Source organism: Sus scrofa, chromosome 14 (genome assembly GCF_054392235.1).
Source record: "Sus scrofa isolate SSC_HxYL_T2T_F1_AM1 chromosome 14, Sscrofa_HxYL_maternal_Yorkshire_Landrace_v2.0, whole genome shotgun sequence".
NCBI classification, from domain to species: Eukaryota; Metazoa; Chordata; class Mammalia; order Artiodactyla; family Suidae; genus Sus; species Sus scrofa.
In genome coordinates this window covers 41,139,901-41,163,306 of record NC_139396.1, presented here as the reverse complement: position 1 = coordinate 41,163,306, position 23,406 = coordinate 41,139,901, and the positions used below count along the sequence as shown (strand labels likewise).

The following is a 23,406-nucleotide window of genomic DNA, read 5'->3' as shown; positions in this document are numbered from 1 at the left end:
GTTCCTAGTCGGATTCGTTTCTACCACGCTATGATGGGAACTCCCCAAGGTATCTACATTTTAAGAGGACACCTAAAAAGGCAATATTATAACTCAATTTTCAGTGCAGCCAAAAGACACAGATGAAGGAGACAGTTCAGAAGATCATCTCAGGTAAGTGTCCTCACCTGGTTTATTAAGACATCCACGTGACCACAGCCACATAAATGATGTGAAAGGCCCTGTCAATTCCAGCCCATCCTTTTGAAGCCAAGAACAAGGTAGAGTTTTCGGGCCAAAGAATAAGATTATTTCTTAATCTCATTTATTTATTTATTTTTAAAATGATTTTTATTTTTTCTGTCATAGCTGGTTTACAGCGTTCTGTCAATTTTCTACGGTACAGCAAGATGACCCAGTTATACATACATATATACATTCTTCTCACATTATCATGCTCCATCATAAGTGACTAGATATAGGTCCCAGTGCTATTCAGCAGGATCTCATTGCTTATTAATATCATTTTATTTATTTATTTATTTTTGTCTTTTTGCCATTTCTTGGGCTGCTTCCGCAGCATATGGAGGTTTCCAGGCTAGGGGTCAAAGCAGAGCTGTAGCCACCGGCCAACGCCAGAGCCACAGCAATGTGGGATCCGAGCCGCGTCTGCAACCTACACCACAGCTCATGGCAATGCCGGATCGTAAACCCACTGAGCAAGGGCAGGGACCGAACCCTCAAGCTCATGGTTCCTAGTCGTATTCGTTAACCACTGAGCCACGACGGGAACTCCCATTAATATCATTTTAAATACTGTCCTATCAAAGGATGAAAATAGACATTTCCTCCCCCTCAAGTTTTACTCAAGAATTAACAACAACTTGCTTATGAAAAGATGCTCAACATCATTAATCATGAGAGATGCAAGTAAAAAGCACTGTGAGACTGTCAGAACAGCCATCATCCAAAAGAACACAAATAACAAATGCTGGAGAAGATGCGGGGAAAAGAAAACCCTCATACACTGTTAGTGGGAATGTAAATTGGTACAGCCACTGTGGGAATCAGCCTGGGGGTTTCTCAAAAAAATTAAAATTGAACTATCATATGACACAGCAATTCTGCTCCTAGAAAATCCCCCCCCGAAAAAAAAGAAAATACTTATTCAAAAAGATACATGCACCTGAATGTTCATAGCAGCATTATTTACAATTTCCATCAACAGACAAATGCATAAAGAAGATATTGTGTATATACACAATGGAATATTACTCAGCCATGAAAAGTATGGAATTTTTACCATTTCCAAGAACATAGATGGCCTTGGAGAGTATTATGATAAGTGAAATAAGTCAGATACTATATGGTATCACTTATATGGGGAATTTGAAAAATAAGACAAACTAGTCAATATAACAAAAAGGCAGCAGACTCACAGATGCAGTAAACAAACTAGTGGCTACCAGTAGGGAGAGAGAAGGGGGAGGGGCAGGATAGGGGGAGGAGACTAAGAGGTACAAACAATTATGTATAAAATAAATAAGGATAGATTGTACGACGACACATTGTGCCACGCAGGGAATACAGCCAGTATTTTATAATTACTATAAATGGAGTGTAACCTTTAAAACTGTGTATCACTATGTTGTATACCTGTAACATAATATTGTACATCAACTATACCTCAATTAAAAATAAAATAATAAAATTAAGAATAAACACTCATCTGTTCCAAGTTTACATAAAGGAATGGGCAGGCAATTGTTTGAATCACTGCCTTATTATCTTTAGATTTTATTAATCAAGGCAGAATTCACAAATTCCCCACATCACGCTGACCACAGGGGCTGCATGTGAACAAGCCACAGTTACTTTCAGAGCAGATGAAACTCAGCACAGGTGCTCAGGAAAGGAGAAAACGGTGCTTTCACTCTGTATGTTACTGACCCTTCTCTTGCAGCAACAAATGTTTTAAGGATAAATTACCATAATATCACCCTTCGTTTTTAAAAGAAATGCATACCAGTTTTTCTCTACATGGCTTGGTCACCTGGGCTTCGCAGTGTCACTGAGGGTCTCCGTGGGGTGATGAGATGCGGGGAGCAGAGGGAGGGAGGCATCTGTCTGGGTGGTTTTCTTCACCATCACGCAGGGCCTGCAGGACACACGTGTTCCCGATTTGCGTGTTCTCAGGGCAACTTGCTGAAAACCAATTCAGCACCTTTTCTGATCTCCAAGCTATCTACACATGAGGAGGGATCATGACCCAGCCACTATTTTAAATAAGGCACATAGCTTCCAGCTGGGAATGAGCTCCTTTCCCAACCTGGCTCTCCTGAAGTTTTGTTTTTTTGTCTTTCTCAGCTACACCCACAGCATATGGAAGTTCCTGGGCCAGGTATTGAATCTGAGCTGCAGCAATGGCATGATATTTAATCTACTGCGCTGGGCCAGGGATTGAACTGGCGCCTCTGCAGAGACAATCCAGAGCAGGAACTCCTCTCCTGACTTTTATTTTTATTTATTTTTTGTCTTTTTGTCTTTCCTTGCACCCAAGGCACATGGAATTCCCAGGCTAGGGGTCAGATCAGAGCTACAGCTGCCGGCCTACACGACAGCCACAGCAATGCCAGATCCAAGCCACATCTTTGACCTACACCACAGCTCATGGCAATGCCAGATCCTCAACCCACTGAGTGAGGCCAGGGGTGGAACCCAAAACTTCGTGGTTCCTAGTCTGATTTGCTTCCACTGCACCATGATGGGAACTCCCTCTCCTGACTTTTAAAATGTCATCTCCAGGCACCTCCTGCACTGCACCTGTCTCCAATGGACTCTGTTCCACCTGCCATGCTGCCTAGTCTGAATGCCTTCTCCTTAGACCCTTCTGCTCTGCTTTTCCCCTGAATAAGCACCCCTTTGGCTCAGAGGCACTGACTTTGGGAAGCTCTTTGGCCACGGTGTTTTCTCCCCACCGTGTCAGGACAACTGTCGAGGGGTGAACGTCCACGGGTGTCAGGCTCCCCACTGGACATAGGGCCCCAACAACACCTGTCCTCTGTGGCCCCAGTGCCCTGGCACAGGGCAGAATTTACAAATGGGTGTTAGAAGGAATGTACGGGTATTTTATGCAGGAGAAGATAGTTTAGATTTCCAAAATTCTGCTGATACAACATTCATATTACAAAACATTTTTTGCTCTTTCCATGGTTTTCAGTTTCTTTTAAAAGTTCTATTTACTGTTATTGAGGTATAATTGGCATCTATCATCAGTTTCACGTGCAAAACACAATGATTTGGCATCTGTCGACATTGTGAAATGGTCATCAAAGTTGTGAGCATCCATCACCTCAGAGTTACAACATTTGTTTTTCTTGTGAGAGCTTTTAAGATCTACTTTCTTAGCAACTTTCAAGTCTGCAACACAGTATTGTTAACTGTAGACACAGACTGTGCTTTATGTCTCAGAACCGGGTTGTTTTATAAGTGGAAGTATGTCTCTTTTCATTCCCTCCAGCCCTTGCCTCCTGCAAACCCCTGAACCCAACCTCTGGCAACCACCACCTGCTGTCTGTATAGACGGGACTTGTTAGAGGGCATTTTCTGCACTCACACAGTGCTTGGTGGAAGGGAGGCTGAGTGGCCCCGAGGCAAACGTGGGGAGACCTCCACTTGACCACACCCCATGGAGAGGAGGGGGCCATGGGTTGTGAGCTGGTCTGTATGGAGACTCCCGGAGACTCGGGTCTCAGAGAAGACACAGTGGGTGGAGCCGTCGGCCTGCGGGAGCGGCAGTGGGCCCTTGTGAATAAACAACCATCAATAAACAACTGATAATAAGAATAGAGTTTTGTGTGAGCAAAACTGCGGACTCTCCCAGAAGCCTGCTTCCTAGATTGCTCTGAGAAACTGCTCCTGAGAAGTAGGGTTTTCAGCAGTTTTGTATCTTGTCAGAACAAAGAACATTCAACAAGCAGGGTTACATTTCTTCAAGGTTTCAAAAAAAAGAGCAGACCAGCATGCACACAGCCGTCAGCATGTCCTTGACACCTGGGAGGGAGGCTTATCATCAAAGGAGGACCAGCCTTGATGTCCCAGGAGGAGGGGCATTTAAGCTTTATTTTTAACACTGACCCTTCTTTACTTCTGGTCAGTGTGCCCTTTCCTTTAATAATTTTTTTTCTTTGTGTTTTTAGGGCCACACCCGAGGCACATGGAGGTTCTCAGGCTAGGCGTTGAATCGGAGCTATAGCTTTCGGTTTACACCACAGCCACAGCAGCACGGGATCCGGGCAGCACCTGCAACCTACACCACACACAGCTCACGGCAAGACCTGATCCTTAACTTGTTGAGCGAGGCCAGAGATCGAACCTGCTCCTCATGGATACTAGTCAGATTCGCTTCTGCTGAGCCACAACGGGAACTCCTTCTTTAATAATTAGCAAAGACGTACGATGTAGGTTTGAGAGCCCACAGACAGGCTACTTTAGTTACCATAAAATTCAAGTTAATTTGTGGATAAGCCAAAATGACTTGCCTGCCTCTCAATATGTGAACACTTCTTTGATCAAACCCTTAGGCCATTTGGTCAATTATATAACAAATATTGGGAGTTTCCTGGTGGCCTAGAGGTTAAGGATCCTGCATTGTCACTGCTATGGCTTGGGTTCGATCCCTGGCCTGGGAACTTATGCCATGGGTGCAACCAAAAACCACCCCCACCCTGTGTTTATTGGACCATGATTCCTAATCTGAAATTCATGAAGCCAGATGTATTTCAGAATTCAGATTTTAGAAGGATAATATTACTATATCATATGTAAAACAGGATCTAGGGCAGCACTATGGAGTAAAGCACCCTAATATTTCTGCAGAAAAGTATATTTACATTTACACTATTTGTGGGATAAGTGAAAACGAAAATAGGCTCACGCAGTTCAGGTTGGGTTTTGACTCAGGTCAGGTCAGGCTTTGCTGCCAACTCTCCTGAAAAACCTCCTGGTTCAGAGCCGGCTGGGTTTCTGAATCGTGGGTAAGGGGTGGTGGATCTATCTCCATGTTCCTCTGAAACTTTCTCCAGAAGAAGAAATTGACAAAAGTATCCGACAAATATATCTTATTCTGTTGTGATTCCCAATGTGGTTTCACTGAACAAAAGTCATCTCAAAGAAGGTTATTAAAAAAGGACTGCAAATGTACTTTTTATTAAAAGATAAACCTTGATATCACGTTATTAGTCTTCACCAACGGCAAAGCAGATCTGGTCAGTAGGCTAGAGGGTTTTTAAATCCACAACAGCTGCTCCTTGCAGTCTTTACTGTGGGAAAGTTGGGGTAGGGAGGGGAGGGAGTGGGTGGTGGTGGGTGCAGTGGCGAAGGAACAAAAGCAAGCAGCTCAAATTAGAGACTGCACCACTCAGGGCCTGGGGGTTGAATATGTACTGTACCTGTAAGGGCTCCAGAATTGTTCCTTTTTCCTGTTATTAAAGGCTGGACATTCCTTTATCTGTGCAGGATGCATTTCTTCATGGCACCTATCCTCCAACCCCCGAAAAAAGTGGATCCAGGAGCACTGCTCCATGTGTAGGTGCAGAACCAAACCCCTCAAAAGCATCTCAACCTCACTGCCTGTCCAGGTGGTGTCTGGAGTTTGACCGCCAGTAGAAACCCTCCTAAAAGGCTGCTCAGAAAAAGACATGAGAGAGTTCCCATTGTGGCACAGTGTAAATTAACCCGACTGGTATCCATGAGGGTTTGAGTTCCATCCCTGGCCTTTGTCAGTGGGTCGGGGATCTGGCGTTGCTGTGAGCTGTGGTGCAGGTTGCAGATATGGCTGGGGTCTCGAGTTGCTGTGGCTGTGATGTAGGCCAGTGGCTGCAGCTCTGATCTGACCCCTAGCCTGGGAACTTCTTTAGGCCAGAGGTGCCCTAAAAAAAAAAAAAAGAAAGAATGAAAAAGAAATAGAAAAAAGAAAGAAAGGGAAACTACAATTTAAGCTTGAATTCCAATGAAAAGGTAAAGAACTCTGCCCTCAAATAAAGGGACTTCAGGGTCAAGTAGGTGGAAGATGGGCTCTCATGGGGCTGGATGTGGATGGAATAGAAGACATTCATCTGAGTGAGGCTGATGCCCAAGGAATGCACATCACTAAGAGTCTGGGCAGGAGCTGGCATGGAGGCAAGCTCAGTCTCAAACTCTTTCCTAGGTGGTGTCAGTGTGTGTTAAGTTCTACACATGACAGGTCTCTCAGCAGCAGAGAGGTTAGGAAACGGCTGTTTGGCAACAATATACAAAGAGGGAAAATATACTCTCTTCAGCACATGGAGCTGGGAAAGTTGGACAATGGCATGTAAATCATGAAGTTAGAACACACCCTCTCACCACGCACAAAAATCAACTCACAATTATATGCAGGTGACATGATACTCTATATGGAAAACTAGGTTCCACTCAAAAGCTATCAGAATAAATGAATTTAGCAAGGTAGCCAGGATACAAGATTAATATACAGAAATCTGTTGCATTTCTTTACACTAACAATGAAATATCACAAAGAGAAAGTAAAAAATTCCCTTTAAAATTGTATCAAAATAAAATAAAATAAAATACCTAGGAATAAACCTAACCAAGGAGGCAAAAGACCTATATGCTGAGAACTATAAACATAAAAACATTGCTAAAGGAAACTGAAGAAAATATAAAGAAATGGAAAGATATCCATTGATCTTGGATTGGAAGAATTAGTATTGTTGAAATGGCCATATTACCCAAAGCAATCTACAGATTTAATATGATCCCTATCAAATTAGCCAGGGTATTTTTTTACAGAACTGGAACAAATAATCCTAAAATTTACACAGAACCACGAGAGACCCAGAATCATCAAAGCATTCCTGGGGAAAAAGAACAAATCTGGAGGCATAATTCCTCCCAGACTTAGATAATATTACAAAGCTAGAGTAATCAAAACAGTGTGGTATAGGCATAAAAATAGACATGGATCAATGGAACAGAATAGAGAGCCCACAAATAAATGCACACATCTATGTTCAATTAATCTTCAACAAAAGAGGCAAAATATACAATGGAGAAAAGAGTCTCTTCAGCAACTCACACTGGGAAAACTGGACAGGTGCATGTAAATCATTGAAATTAGAACACACCCTCTCACCGGACACAAAAAGAAACTCAAAATTGTATGTAGATGACATGAGACTCTATATAGAAAATTAAAGACTCTACACAAAAGCTACTAGAATAAATAAATTCAGCAAGGTAGCAGGATACAAGATTAATATACAGGAGTTCCCGTCGTGGCGCAGTGGTTAACGAATCCGACTAGGAACCATGAGGTTGCGGGTTCGGTCCCTGCCCTTGCTCAGTGGGTTAACGATCCGGCGTTGCCGTGAGCTGTGGTGTAGGTTGCAGACGTGGCTCGGATCCCGCGTTGCTGTGGCTCTGGTGTAGGCCGGTGGCTACAGCTCCGATTCAACCCCTAGCCTGGGAACCTCCATATGCCGTGGGAGCGGCCCAAGAAATAGCAACAACAACAACAACAACAACAACAACAAAAAAAAGATTAATATACAGAAATCTGTTGCATTTCTTTAACTAACAATGAAATATCACAAAGAGAAAGTAAAAAAAAAAAGTCCCCTTTAAAATTATATCAAAAATAAAATAAAATACCTAGGAATAAACCTAACTAATTAATCTTTGACAAAGGAGGCAAGAATATAAAATGAGAAAAACACAGTCTTTTCAGCAAGTGGTGCTGGGAAAGTTGGACGGATACATGCAAATCAATGAAGTTAGAACATACCCTCCCACCATAAACAAAAGTAAACTCAAAATGGCTTAGAAACTTAAATATAATACAGGATACCATAAAACTCCTAGAAGAGAACAGAGGCAAAACATTCTCTGATATAAACTGTACCAACGTTTTCTTAACTCGTTCTCTCAAGGCAATAGAAATAAAAGCAAAAATAAACAAATGGGACCTAATCAAACTTGTATGCTTTTGTACAGCAAAGAAAACTATAGACAAAATGAAAAGACAACCTATGGACTGGGAGAAAATATTTGCAAATGATGCAACTGACAAGGGCTTGATCTCCAAAATATACAAACAGTACATTCAACTCAAAAAAAGCACTCAATCAAAAAATGGACAGAAGACCTAAAAAGACATTTCTCCAAAGAATACGTAAAGATGGCCAACAGTCATATGACAAGATGCCCATCATTGTCAATTATTAGAGAAATGCAAACCAAAACTACAATGAAGTACCACCTCACACCAGTCAGAATGGCCACCATCAAAAAGTCTACAAACAAATTCTGGAGAAGGTATGGAGAAAAGGCAACCTTCCTACACTGTTGGTAGGAATGTAAATTAGTACAACCAATATGGAAAACAATATTGAATTTCCTCAAAAAACTAAAAATTGAGTTCCCGTCATGGCTCAGCAGTAATGAACCTGATTATTATCTGTGAGGATGTGGGTTCCATCCCTGGCCTTGCTCAGTGGGTAAAGGATCCCGTGTTGCCATGAGCTGTGGTATAGGCCACAGGTGTGGCTTGGATCTTGCATTGCTGTGGCTGTGGTATAGGCTGGCAGCTACAACTCCAATTTGACCCCTAGCCTGGGAATTTCCACATGCTGCAGGTGGAAAAAAAAGACAAAAAACGCACAACAGACAAACAAACAAAAAAGCTAAAAATCAAGTTTCCATATGATCCAGCAATCCCACTTCTATGCATCTATCCAGATAAAACTGTAATTCAAAAAGATACATGGACCCCTGTGTTCACTGAGGCATTATTTACAATAGCCAGGACATGGAAACAACCTAAATGTCCACTGACAGATGAATGGATTAAAATGTGGTACATATATACAATGGAATATTACTCAGTCATAAACAATAATGACATAATGCCATTTGCAGCAACATGGATGGACCTAGAATTACATATTAAGTAAAGTAAGTCAGAGAGAGACAAATATTATATACCACTTATATGTGGAATCTAAAATATGACACAAATAACCCATCTCCAAACAGAAACAGACTCACAAACAGTTGCCATGGGGGAGGGGGTGAGGGAGGCATGGATGGGAATTTGGTATTAGCAGATGCAAAATATTAAATATAGACTTGATAAACAATAAGGTCCTACTGTACATATAGGGAACTATATTCAATACCCTGTAATAAGCCATAACAGAAAATATGAAAAAGAATATATATATATTCTTATATATATAAATATGTATGTATATATAACTGAGTCACTTTGCTGTACAGTAGAAATTAACACAACGCTCTAAATTAACTGTACTTCAATAAATTTTTTTTTTTTGTCTTTTGTCTTTTTAGCGCTATATCCAAGACATGTGGAGGTTCCCAGGCTAGGGGTCCAATCGGAGCTATAGCTGCCCGCCAAAACCACAGCCACAGCAATGTGGGATCCGAGCCATGTCTGTGATCTACATCACAGCTCACAATAACGCTGGATCCTTAACCCGATGAGCAAGGCCAGGGATTGAACCCATGTCCTCATGGATGGTAGTTGGGTTTGTTAACCACTGAATCATGACAGGAACTCCCAAAATTTTTTTAGAAAAGAGAGATAATGGTTATTTGGGAGAAACATCATGGAGCAGCTACAAACAGGGGGTCTGAGCACCTGCAGGTTCTTCAGCGTGGTTCTCACAACCTCTGAGATGGGGACTAGGAATACCCCCCAAGCCAGAGACAGGGGCACCAAGGCCTGGAGGATCAGTGATGGGTGCCAGGCTATGAGGTGTCAGCTCAGCACTTGGTGGGTGGTGGAGGGGGTTCTGAACAAGCAGGAGCAGAAGGGGAAGAGAGGGTGCCCGGGTGGAGTTGGGAGCACAGGGTCTGATAGTGAAAACACACAGATGGGTGATAAGGGAAACCTCAGACCACCTGCAGAGTGGGAGATGCACAGGACAGCCCGCCCCTTCTTTTAGGTTTTGTCCATTGTGACAGCTCAGCTACCTGTTTTGGAGAAAAAAACATGGGAGTTGGGGCTGGGCTGGAGCCTGCAGCTGCCAAGTGAACTGTGACCTCATTTACTCTTGAAACACACATAGCACAGGGAGTAACGGGCAGTGAGGATGGTGAGCTGAGGTGAGGGCAGAGGCCACGGGGAGGGGTCCAGGCTCCCACCCTTCTATTGCTGTTGTGGATCCTGCCAAGTGCCCTAATGCTGGAGTTTCAACAGCCTCTTTCAAATAAAACTGCTGCCCTGAAGCCCTTCGGGTATGGAAGCTGTGGGGAAACAGGCCCAGCAGAAGCTCAGTAGGACTGGTTCTATGAAGAAAGCTGCTGATCCGAGCTGGGGACCCTCCTGTGGCCAGAGAGTGGGAGACGGCTCTGCTCTGCTGAGGGAAGTGATGGAAAACTCTGGGGAGGAGGTCAAGTTATTGTCCTGATTCTGCTAAAGACAAGAAAACACATTCCTTGGCTTCCCTTCTCTCCAAGTTTTATGCACATCACAAATGCTGTCCATACAGGTATTTCTTGTATCGTTTTCATAATTTGAGACCTGAAATCAGAATTCTCTTTTGTGTAGGATTAATGTGCCACCGTCAGGCACTCACATGTCTGAAGTTAGCCCTGCCCTGTGACAGAGCAATGTGAGGCTGTGGCAGAACTGCAGGTGCACAAGCTCTGGCATTAGCAGCCTGGAGCTCAAGTTCCGGGTCCTCTTCTGTGTCCTCCGTCACTTTTCAAGCCTCTCAGAGGCTTGCTGTCCCCATTTCTTAAATGGACAGGAGACCTACCTTGTAGATTGTGATGAGGCTGAAACCAGGTGGAGAGAAGGCAGGAGTGGGAAGCAGGAGGCACTGGTTGCCAGGAGAAGATCTCTGACAGGGCAGGTGCCCAGACCGAGGGGAAGCTCCCAGACTGGAGCTGGCAAAAGGGGGCAGGGACAGCTCTTCCAGAGATCCTTTACATCTGATGTGTCCTTCCTCAGGCCTATTTGCCTTGTTCATTACCTCCACCCAGGCTACTACTGGGCTTAGCTTGTCTTTCTCAGCCATCACTGGCTGGTTTGATAGGGACCATGGCCCAGAGCATGTGAAGTGGATTGGGACTAAATAGTCCAGAGAATGCAGCAGCTACGGTGGGAGGGAACTCTGTTCTCCCAGATGGATTACCTACAACCCAGGATCCATGGCTCTCTTTCAGTCTTTCTCTCCTGTGCCCTGAAATCAGCAGGACCCAATGAGGTTCCTCCCCCGGCAGCTCCCAGGCAGCAGTGAGGCTGTGTCTGACGCCACATAGCACGTGGAGCCTCCCACAGTGCCTGTAGATTCCGTTTTCTCCAGTTCCACTCTCTCCTCTCTAACAGGCAGGAGAAAAATAAAACCCCGCAGGGTGTTCTCACCCATCCTTTCAACACCCTCCTGTTTCCTCCTTGGCAGTGTGACCTTTGCTCTTGGCTCTGGGACCCTCAGAGTTTGATCACCATTGTCCTAACCAAACTGACAACCCTTTGGACTTCAGATGTGGGAAGGCACCTGACCTGTTTTTATTTCGGTTGGAAGAAATACTCGCTGCACCATGCCCTTTAATCATGATAGTCTACAAGCAAACAAGAAAGCCTGGAATGTTGCCTTCATCACCATTTGCTTGCTTTCTGTCCAAATGCTGGGGCTGTAAACTCTGTTCCCTGAAACTAGAGACATCCTGAAAATCGCAGTAATGACCTCAGAACAAGCCTCCCCCATCAGGGGATCATTCAGCAGGTATGCCCCACATAAAGTGGCCTGAGGTTTGTGTCAGTCTTTCAAGCCCAAGTCCAATAGGTACTTTACCTAAAAAATGACAAGCAGCACCTGCTACATCACCTTAGAAAGCACACCAATGTCTCCTGTGTGGACAGGAGTGGAAACAGCTACCCCACCGAGTGTGGCAACTTACCTTACACTGAAGGTGGGGGAACTGGCCCTGCCTCCTCGTGACCATTCACTGGCCTCTGTCTTTAGCATCGTCCTTGGGATAGCCTTCTGGAGAAAAATGGTGAGTCACTAGTGTAGTGAGCCTTAATATTTTGACATTTTGTGAAACCGTTTAATCTATACAATATTATATAAATATTTGTTACATTAAACATGTACTTATTTGAAATATTGTTTAAAATAAAAAAATTACAAAATCAATATTATTTAAACATGAATTAAAAATAAATATTGGAGCTCCCTAGTGGCCCATCAGAAGGATCCGGAGCTGTTACTACTCTGGTGTGGGTTCAATCCCTGACTCCAGAACTTCCGAATGCCCTGGGTATGGCCAAAAAAAAAACCCCCAAATATTTAAAAACATTTATTTAAATTAAATTATTTAAATGAGGAATGCTGGGTTTGAGGGGGCCAAATTCTGAAACAATCTAGAAATACAACGAAGAGTAAGGGAGGTGGGAAGTTCCAAGTGTTAGCACGTGAGTCTGTGAAACAAGGACTTCAGAGCCCAGGACCTGCAGGGACAGACCAGCCTGGTAGCCAGATCTGCCCCACACTCTCCTGCAGGGGGTGCTGCTGAGTCCACGTTCTCTGGAGGCAGGTGGGTGCTGGGGTCCAGGCCTAGGCTGTGCTAGGCTCTCTCCACCAACCAGAGATCCCCTTGGTTCTCCACTTAGGGGGAAGCTTCAGAACTGGGGAAAAACCCACCCCAGCCCATATGGTTAACTCCTGAATTTAAGATTTTGATGGATGACAGTCTATCAGGGGATACAATTGATTCCTTTTACTTATTCCTTCCTTATTTATTTGTTCCTTTTACTCCATCGATCCCTTTAAGAGATGAAATAGTATATGAAATTCATCAGATTATTTTCAGACTGCCTGGCTCCCGCTTACTAGCTGTGACCTGGGGTGAGTAGCCTTTCTAAGCCTCAGGCTTCTCAATTCTTAAGTTTACCTGCCTTCAACTCTTGTGATGATACAGGAAAAGCATCAGCACGGTTCTCGGTGTGTGGTGAGTGCTCTGTAAGCGTTACTGATATTTATGTTTGTTTTTAGCCTTCCTGGGTGCCCTCAGGAACATACTGACCAGCTTCTCAAACTTCAGAGCTCATACAGATCACCTGGGAAGTCCTTAAAATGCAGATTCTGATTTAGTCCACCTGGGGTGGGGCTAGAGAGCCTGCATTTCTGCTGCTCTCTGGGTGATGCTGATGCTACTGGCTTAGACATTGCACTTGCAGGCGTGGTACCTGGAGGCCCTGCACAAGGTGCTGGACAAAGTATTTAGTTTTATCTTCCTTGGCTAAAATAAAACCCTTTAATAGAATCCACCATTTCTGTCTTTTGCTACTATCCTAAATATTTTACAGGGTCAATCCACACCTAACTAGGTAGTAAAATGCTCTGGGATGGGTTGGACTCAGTTCTGCCTTTAACATTTGCTGGTTTTGAGGCAAGATTTCAAATGAAGACCTACAGGCTATATGTTCAAATAGTTAAAAGTTAGCATTCAGACTTGAATAAAATCTATGTGATTTCCAGTAAGCACATGGGCAGATGCTCAACATTACTGATCATTAGGAAAATGCAAATTAAAACCACAGTGAGGTGCCACTTCATACCCATCATGAAGGTACTATCAAAAAAACAAAAACAAAAACAAAACAGAAAATAGCAAGTGTTGGCAAGGCTGTGGAGAAACTGGCACCCTTCCACACTATTGGTAGGAATATGAAATCGTTCAGCTGCTATGGAAAACAGTAGGGCAGTTGCTTAAAAAATGAAAGACAGAATTCCTATAGATTCAGCAATTCCACTTCTGAGTATATCCCCCAAAGAATTGAAAGCAAAGTCTTAAAGAGATATTTGTGCACTCGTGTTCATGACAGCATCATTTACAACAACAGCCAAAAGGTGAAAGGAACCCGTGTGTGTGCACACAAGCATGCACTTGCATCACATCTTCTTAATCCATTCATCTGTGGATGGACATTTAGGTTGCCATACATTCACACTGTTGTGCAACAGATCTCTAGGACTTTTTCACCTGGCAAAACTAAAACTGCCCCCATTAAACAATACCTCTTATTCCCCCTCCCTCAGACCTTGGCAGTCAATAGTCTACTGTCTATAAATGTGGCTCCTCTAGCTACCTCATGTCAGTAGAATTACACAGTATTTGTAAGAGGGTCTCACAGCTCTTCAGTGGTGAGACCAGGATTTGATTCTGAGTGGTTGGATAGTACAGCCAGAGTGCCTTCCTCAAGTGTGAATCATGGAGAATATCAGATTCAGAAAGTGTTGTCCCCGTCCACAAGGCTTATACTTTGCTCGCTGAGAAGAGCATACAAGCAAGTTGGGTTATGCAGAGCAGAGACGAAGGATGCTTAATTGCACCAAGCTGAAGCTGACACCTGGCTGGCGCTCCTCTGGCCACACAGCACAGTGTACTGCCCAGCAGGGACCTGCTCCTGCAGCTTGGGGCCAATCCAGATGCCCTCCTCTGCTTACCTCCCTTGGGGACTACCCTGTGCTGGAGGCAGAGGTGCCCCCACTCAGGGAGAGCTTGACTCACAGCGGAAAGCACCTGTTCTCTGGCCCTGGATGGAAAAAGTTTACAAATCCCCGCTGTAGAGCCTAAAAATGAGCAAATAGCAGAAAGCAACAACATGACAAATGAGTATATGGCAGAACAAGCCATCTGCTGTGACGAATGTCTCTAGTTTACTGCTTGACAGGAAGAATCAAATGCCTTAGTTCTTACAAAGCACAGTGCTTCCACTACATGTTATTGAAATTGTAAATATATATTTTAAGGCTTGGGCAAAAATATATAGGTTTGGGTTGGTTGATGGATGGATGGATTCATTTCTTGCTGTTTCAAGTAGTGAGGTTTTTTGTCAAGTTAAAACCAAAAAACAAAGGGCACTTTAGTGTGCCTTCCTAAAAACAGGTCTAGTTTTGACAACAGTGTCATCTGAGCGCACGATGAAGCAGGACATTGGCCGCAGCAGCTGGAGTTCACCTCTCTTTCGCAGGAGGGGGATGTTTCACGTGTAGACGGCATTGTCCTGGCTCTTTGTAAACAACGCCCTTAATGACCTGAATACCTTGCATTCTTTAGCCTGGTGACTGGTTTTCAAATTTCATGTCACAATTTGCCTGAGTGGAAAAACAGGAAGCGAGGCAGCAACATGACCCAGAGGAAGTGGCCAGGGGGTCTGGAGTTCTAATCTCCGTTGTGCAGCCCCCCAGCCAGAGTAGACTTTACTCTCTCGGCCCTCATTTCCTGGAACCCATGTCTGGAGACACAGCGCCTGAGCGTCGGAGCCTGGCCTCCCACCTTCCCTCTGAAAACCGGTGTGGCCCGGGGACCCTGAGGTCCCCGCTGAGCTAATACCATCAACATCTGTTCTACAAGCCTCCTCCTGGCTGTGAAGCGAGGCATCCTAAGAGGTGGTTGGGGTGAACCGGGAAAGAGGGTCTGTGGTATGTGTGAAAATCCCAGGAGAACCTTCAGTTTGATCTGCAAAGTTCTAAATTCTCCCCCCAAGAAGTGGCCACTTTACTTAAAGGACCAAGCAGAGTCTGGCCTGAGTGTCCCCATCACCCTGGACAGCCAGCCTTTCTTTTTCCCTTTTCTTTCTTTCCTTCTTTCTTACTTTCTTTCTTTCCCTTCCTCCCTCCCTTCCTTTTTTCTTTGTAGGGCCGTACCTGTGCCATATGGAAGTTCCCAGGATCAGGGTCGAATTGGAGCCATGTCTGCAACCTACACCACAGCTCAAAGCAACGCCAGATCCTTAACCCACCGAGGTCAGGGATAGAACCTGCATTCTCACAGTGACAATGTCAGATCCTTAACCTACTGAGCCACACAGGAACTCCCAGGACAGCCTTGCTAATCAAACTTCTACCAGACGTGACCCAGTGCCTCACCTTAGCAGTCTGTTCCACTGAGCATCTGGAAACTTCATTCCCTGGAGTCTCTGATATTCCCCCTTCGGAAGTGCTGTGGCTGCTGTTCTTTACAGCTGTCTAGGCTCTTAGCCTTCCCTCTAAGGTTGTTTCCAGCCCTGTCTTTTAAGGGAAGCTGGTCTCATCTGGCCAGTCCCTGTAGAGTCCTGTGGTTTTGGGTTTCTCTCAGGCAACCTCTTCATAAGGCAGGATGTAGCCTGTTCTCCATGGAGATTATCTGGGAGCAGCTACCTAAGTGTTTTTTAGTTCTTATATATCAAGTAATTTATTGACTCTTTGTTATCTCTTGCTGAGAGAGGTGTATAAAACTTCTCTGAGACTATGGATTTGTCATTTCTCATGGTAATCCTATCAATCTTTGGTTTGAAAAATGTGAACCTATGTCTTAGAGGCACATAGGTCCAGGAAGCTATCTTGGCAAAATTTTCCTTTTTAATCAGTACGTTAATCAATATTTAATTTCTTACTACTTTTTTTTTTCTTTTTATCTGAAAGTCTCTGTTGCTCTGTTGTTTAGCCTTGGCTGGTAAAGCTAGTCTTTCCCCCCTTAGGTTTAATTCACTTTATTTTGCTGGTGTGAAACCATGGCCACAGTGGAGTCTTGAGTGCACCCCAGGGAGAGCTGGTGTGGGTCTTGAAGGACCAGAATATTGTTGATGGGGAAGCTGAGCCTTTCTGGACAGAGTCAGAATGAGACAGCTGAGCTTCATAGGTGGCATCGGGCAGCTTCAGAGCAGTCACCCAGGGGTGCAGCAAATGCCACTAACCAGCAGGAGCTGGCTGGGCAGAGGGACAGGGACATTGCGTTACATGGGGCGGAGTTGGAGGCACAAGCACAGAGGCACAGTGCCGGCCACCTGGCAGGGAAGGACAGGCAGGCTGACGGGTCCACAGAAGTCTCCCCTCCAAGAAGTCATGGATGCCTTGCCCAGATCAGATGACACAGGAATGGCAGCTGCCACTTCCTCGGAGTGTGTAAGACTAGAATGATGAGCCACATGGTTCCCAGCATCCCTGGGAGCTGGTTTCTGGTCCTCTCTTCCAGTCGTTGGGCCATCCTTAGTGCCTCATCCTCCTCAAGAAGGGGCCCCAGAGGAAGTCGAAGAAGGAAAGGAAGGAGATCTCTGGGAACTTGATCATCAGGTCCTCAATCCAATGGCCCAGCCTGCTGTCTTAGACAATCTCCACCCTGTCCTTGTCGTCTGCCTATCCCGAGGACCGTGGCACTTTCGGCCTTCACCTTGGGTGATTGCTTGGGAAGGCTGGTATACATTTCCCCATCAGTTTATCTGTAACCTTTCTGTGTTCAAGATATTTCCCTGTCTCTTTAAGCATTCAGCTGATTAAAAAAATCAAAATCAGAGTTCCCATTGTGGCTCAGCAGGTTAAGAACTATCTTTGTGAGGATGTGGGTTTGACCCCTGGCCTCGCTCAGTGGGTTAAGGATCCAGCATCGCTGCAAGCTGCAGTGGCATAGATTGCAGATGCAGCTCGGATATGGCATTGCTGTGGCTATGGTGTAGGCTGGCAGCTGCAGCTCTGAATTGACCCCTAGCTGGGAAACTTCCATATGCTGCAAGTGCAGCTGTAACAAGAAAAAAAAAAAAATCAATATAAAAGTTCCAACTTTGAATAGCTTAATTTACCCATCATTTCCATTTATGACACTGATGTATTTGGTTTTATTTGTCCTACCTGCTGTGGGTTTTCCTTTCACCATTCCTTTTTTTGGGTTGCTTTTTTATTGCTCCTTTCCTGATTTCTCTTTATTCTTTATTTCCCTATTAAATTTTGATATTATATGCTCTATTTCTATTTTTTATGGTATCCTTAAAAGTTTTAACATGCATAATTGACTTAAAGTCCAAAGTGATGACTCTACCTTTCTTGAAATCTTAGCATGTCTTAATTCTACTTTCCCAGTGCCCTTTTTAATATTATTGATGCCTAGTATTTTAAATCTATCTGCTTTTAACTCTCCTTTCGATTTTTTTTTTTTTTTTTTGGTGTGGTGACCTTTTTACAGATAATAGAGTTGTAGCCTCTCTTACTTCTGGTGTTTGCACCCCTGTGGCTGAAGTCGGTATGGGGGGCTTGCTGTAGGCTTCCTGATGGGAGGGGCTGATGCCTGCCCCCTGGTGGGTGGAGCTGATTCTAATCCCTCTGATGGGCGGGGCTTAGTGTCTGGATGGGATTAGAGGCAGCTGTGTGCCTGAGGGGTCTTTAGGTGGCCTGTTTACTGAGGGGTGGAGCTGTGATCCCACCTGGATTGTTGTTTGCCCTGGGGCTTCTCCGTGCTGATTTACGGGTGGGGCCAGATTTTCCCAAAATGGCCACCTCCAGAGAAATCGATTTTTTTTTTTTTTAAAGAAAATACTTAGCTTCATTTACTTTATGTTCACAACCTACCTCGCTCCCTTCCCTTCCCTCACTCCTTCCTTCTAGGTTCAGTTTTCCTCATCTTTCAATTCTTTCTGTAAGGATGTTGTTCTTTAACTTCATCTTCCTGAAAATGTTAATTATGCACTCTGCTTCTTGAAAGATGGCTTAGCTGAGTCCAGAACTTTAGGACTTTGAAGTCATTATGAGTGTTGTTGTTGGGAACTTAAGGTTTTGCCTTTACAGATGGCCTCCTTTTTGCTTTGTTTTTGTTACTTTAAGATTTTTCTCCTTATCCATGATGTGCTGTAGTCTCACCATTTCTCATTTAATAATTTATAATTTATCCTGTTCTGTACTGACAGGGTGCTTTATGTCTGAGGGTTTATACCTTCTTTCAATTCTGAGTCATTTTTCTTCTGAAACCCAATAATAAAAAAGAGTGCCCTCTCTCTTTCTGTATATTCATATATATGTATATATGTATCTTTGTATACATACATATATGTCTTTTTAATCCTGTACTCTATAATTATTAAACTTTTTCATACCCTTTATGACTTTCTTTTTTGTGCTGAATTCTAGTTAATTTCTTTAAGTCTGAGTGGTTTTACCTCTCTATTAATGTCAGCAAATTAATGTCAGTAATTCTACTTTTATTAATCAAGCGCTAAATAAATGTTTGCCCTGATGATCCTTCCTTTAGCGACTTTAGCTGCATTGGTTGCACGGTCTCTCAGGCTGTTCTGATAGCTTGGGTTCTTGGAGGGACTGATGTTCATGTGGTTGTATCTGCTGACTCTTCCTCAGGGCAGACTGGTTCTGTGTGAAGTTTGTAAATTTTTAATGTTTGGCCCTGGCCCATTTTTACATAGGTTTCTCTTTTACTTGGGAAACTCAAATGCTGTGGGTTTATGGAGCAATTTGGAGTTTGTTTCTATTGGCTCTGCCGGGGGTATCTCTGGTTTTATATTAATTTTTTTTTTCTTTTTTTGGGGGGTCTTTTAGGACCGCACCCGTGGCAAATGGAGGTTCCTAGGCTAGGGGTCCAATCGGAGCTGTAGCTGCTGGCCTACATCACAGCCACAGCAATTCGGGATCTGAGCAATGTCTGTGACCTACACCACAGCTCGCTGCAACACCGGATCCTTAACCCACTGAGCAAGGCCAGGGACCGAACCTGAGTCCTCATGGATGCTAGTCGGGTTCATTAACTGCTGAGCCATGACAGGAACTCCACATTTAATTTCTTAACTGTGGAATCTAGACCTGCTTGTGATGCACGACTGCAGTTTTTTACAGGATAATTTTTGTATACATATGTATATGCCTATATATGTATGCATGTGTGTGGGAGTGTATAATATTAATATAAACCCAGAATTCTTCAAGATGTTGTGGGATTTGGATTCCTTTATTCTCTATGTCTGCATGGTAAATTTTTAGTTACAGCCAATTATTCAATATTTGGTCTTTCCTTACAACACAAACAAAATCGAACAAACTCCCAAAACTTATGGAAAAACTCCTTATTTTAATTATCCTGAGGATGGTAACGAATTGGACAAGAAGCCATCAAAAAAAAAAAAACCAAAAAAAAAAAAAAAACCCAAAACACAACAAAACACAACAAAGCCCTGACTGCTATAGGCCAGGTGTAATTAATAGAGACTTTCCTGCAGAAGGCATCTAGCTAAGCCCCCAGCACCAGAAGCATCTGTGGAGGCTGCTTATGAGGCCTGGTCCCTGATAACACATGGTCACTTAGGCAACCAAGCTCTATCACCTCCACAGCTCAGAACTCAAGTGTCCCCAGGTCTACTGTTCTTGTGAGGAGAAACTAATGCAACCTATGGAGTACCTGGAAGTGATGCTGTTATTTATTCCCACAAAGTTACATTTTTAAGGACTTCACAGTAGGATTCCAGGGGCTGATGAAAATCACAAAAAGGTCAAGTCTGTGCATCTTAAGACGTTACCCTTTTAGGTGATACTAAATGAAGTGAATCCATTGTTTTTTAAATTTAGTACTTAAGAAAATCCGTTCTTACTCACCTTCCTGGAATCTTCATTTTTTCCTCATGAATTCTGGCTTGTCCTCCTTTAGGTCACAAACCCTGATGCCTCTCCCTTACCGCTCTTGCCCTGATGCCCAAGGTCATTCATAAACATCTTAGATTCCTCTTCATCTTTCTAGGTAGTGACTATCTTATTATGATTCCAAAAGCCTATGAAAGATATTAAGAATTCATTAGGACACCGTGGTCTCATAAATACACCTTTGTGCAGCTGCTGCGAGTCTGAAGTCTTCAACTCAAATTCATCTTGAACAGGGATTAGCATTTCTGGGGCCAGGACAGCTCGGGGGATTGTGAGGGTTCAGTGGTGGTAATGGCGACCACAGAGCCCTTGGTCAGGAGCCCCCCACTCAGGGCGCAGGATGGACAGTGAGCTGTTAGAGATATTCCCTGCTTAGAAGGGAGATTGAACGCCGTTTCCTGGATTCCTAGTCCATTTTTGGTTTCATTTTTGATAGACCTCTAATTTTTTTTGAGACATCTAGACCACTCCCAAAAGCAATACAGAAAATTGTGTTAAGGGGAAAATGTTAAGTATAAATTTTGAACCAGATATTTTATTTTTCAGTTTTGTCTTAACCTTATTTTACAGATGAAGAAGCTGAGGATTAAGCAGGAGAAGGGAGGAGTTCCTGTGTGGCTCTGTAGGTTAAGAACCCGACGTTGTCTTTGTGAAGATGTGGACTTGATCCCTGCCCTCGCTCAGTGGGTTAAGGATCTGCCATTGCTGCAAGCTGAGGCATAGGTCACAGATGTGGCTCGGATCTGGTGTTACTGTGGCTGTAGTGGTAGCCGTAGCTGAGATTGGACCCCTAGCCTGGGAACTTCCATATGCTGCAGTGCAGCTATTAAAAAAGAAAAAAGAAAGAAAATGGAGGAGCTGAGATTTGAACCCAGAACCATCCAGCACCAAAGCTGCTTGCACAGCTTTGTAGCAGCCTCTGCTTTAATCGCTAATAATATAAGGTTGAGTCTCTGTTTGTCTCAACATCATATCAATCAAGGAGCTGTAAAAAATACAGTCCACAGTGCCTGTACTTTTTTATCTGAATAAACTCTGTGGGAGATATTTTCCACCAAATGTTTCAAATCTGTTCAACTTATCTCACAGAGTCTTGTTTACTGACTTTCAGAATCTGGGAAGAAATCACCATTTTGGGTTTTGATTCTGTAGAAGAGACAGATTTGTATTTATTTGGTTTTTAGGAGTCTATTTGGGTAGTTAGTATATAAAAATGTGGTGATATGTAACTGCTAAAATATTGACTTATTTTACTTGACAATCCTGTAATAATTGTAACAATTTGCCTATTAAACACGATACATCATACTTTCTCATTGTAAAGAGTTCAGACAATATGAGACTAAAAACACAAACATCTCCTTTCCTCACCATTACATTAGGGTTTATGCTTATTTCCAGGTGTAACCACCAAAAACAGGTATTTATCATCACAGCCCTTGTCTATAGCCTATACACATGTACACACCCTGTTTACTTATTTACTCATTTAAAATGCAGCTAGACTGTGTTTGGACTTGCTTTTCCTCATTTAATAATATGTCTTAAAGATGTATACATGTCAGTTTGAAGAGATTTACTGCACTCTTTTGAATGGCTACATAGTATCTCAATTTCTTTCCAATACGGAAATTTCCTAAGGTGTGTTCTGTGGTCTAGAAAATTGGGGAAACACAAGGTTAAACACAGTTAACTAGGTTTCTTTTTGGGGTGGGAGCGTGTGCTGTAAATCTCCAAGGATGGGGCATTAACAAGCGTGCTTTACCACTCTAACTCATTTGATTTTGAACTTCTCCAGGGAAGGTGCTGGTTCTCATGGGTGGTGCCAATCTAGGAAGGCAGGCTTAAATTAGGTGACTGGACAGATCCAAAGGGTGTGGTCAACAGGACACAATTCAATAGGGAATCCCAATGTTGCACCTTGGTTTGAAACATCACAAGTATAAAATAAGGATTAGTGACTCTTAGAAAGCAAAGTCTTTACAGTTGCATATGAATGCAAGTCCATATAGGCAATCAAGTGGATTTGACTGCTTAAAAAGCCCTTGAGAATGTAAGCTGCATAAATGGGATCCCGGTATTAAGATCAATGGGGATTTGCCATGCTCCAGCTGTCCCAGCTTCTCACACGGGGCACTTTCCCAAGGAAGGAAGGGAAGGGAAACAGCCACCAAATATTGATGACACTCTGGACTCTACCCATATTGTCTCACCTGACCCTTGTGCATCCTATCAATTGGGTAATTCTTAGCTCCTATTTCAAAAGAGGATATTGGGGTGTGGATTCCCAAATCTGTGCTTTTTTCACTACACACCTCCTCTGTGAAGGCCTTAAAGGTGAGGTCGGCTCCCCGATGAACAGCGTCCTTCTTGGACGAGAGATGAGAAAGGCACGCAAGGAAATACAATGTGTCTTCACAATGAAATAGCCACTTTGGGTCTGGATCAGCTCGTCCTGTTTTCCATGCAGCCACACCCGCCTCATCCATAAATCTCTCTCATATTTAATAAATGTCACTGCCTTTGGCCCTTTGTTGACTTACGAGGTTTTTATTTCTTCATGGCAGTGGATGACTTCACAATCCAGTCGGCATGGGTCCGTGCCTGAGCCATTAGAGAAAACCCTCACTTTTCCCATGAGTTCCTGGAAAGAGGGTGATTCCTGAACACATCAAGTGTTCAGGTCAGCTCTGCCATTAATGGATGTGCAGAATGGCTTTAAGGAGTTAGGACCATAGATTTTCACTTAGCTCACATATATAACTATTAATTGGCTTGAACTATATAGAGATGGATGGACCTGTGAGGTTCAAAGATGCCACGAGATTTACAGAACACAGATGCACTAAAGACTGGTTCCTAATGTCCCTTCCTCACAGCCTTCATCGTAACCACCTGCATTTCATTTCAGGACCACTTATGACTTCTGCTCCAGGAGCCAAGGGCGTCTACAGGGATGTTGATT

The 23,406-nt window shown here is 43.6% G+C and overlaps 1 protein-coding gene and 1 long non-coding RNA gene across 4 annotated transcripts in view; one reads left to right on the top strand and one right to left on the bottom strand.

Annotated features, from left to right (window-relative positions):
* Positions 1–23,406, bottom strand: part of MFAP3L (microfibril associated protein 3 like) — a 190,748-nt gene that overhangs the window by 46,445 nt on the left and 120,897 nt on the right. The window contains exons 5-7 of one of the 3 annotated variants that reach the window (XR_014826564.1): positions 20,397–20,569; positions 11,947–12,032; positions 2,006–2,137 (exon numbers count right to left, since the gene is read on the bottom strand). The gene's annotated coding sequence lies outside the window, so the exon portion shown is untranslated. Of the gene's footprint in view, positions 1–2,005; positions 2,138–10,802; positions 12,033–20,396; positions 20,570–23,406 lie in introns of those variants that run through there. The other 2 variants (XR_014826567.1, XR_014826568.1) reach the window with 2 other exon arrangements.
* Positions 10,249–21,500, top strand: LOC102165957 (uncharacterized). The gene is made up of 3 exons (XR_307378.4): positions 10,249–10,532; positions 11,448–12,045; positions 21,012–21,500. It is a non-coding gene; the product is annotated as an uncharacterized LOC102165957 (long non-coding RNA).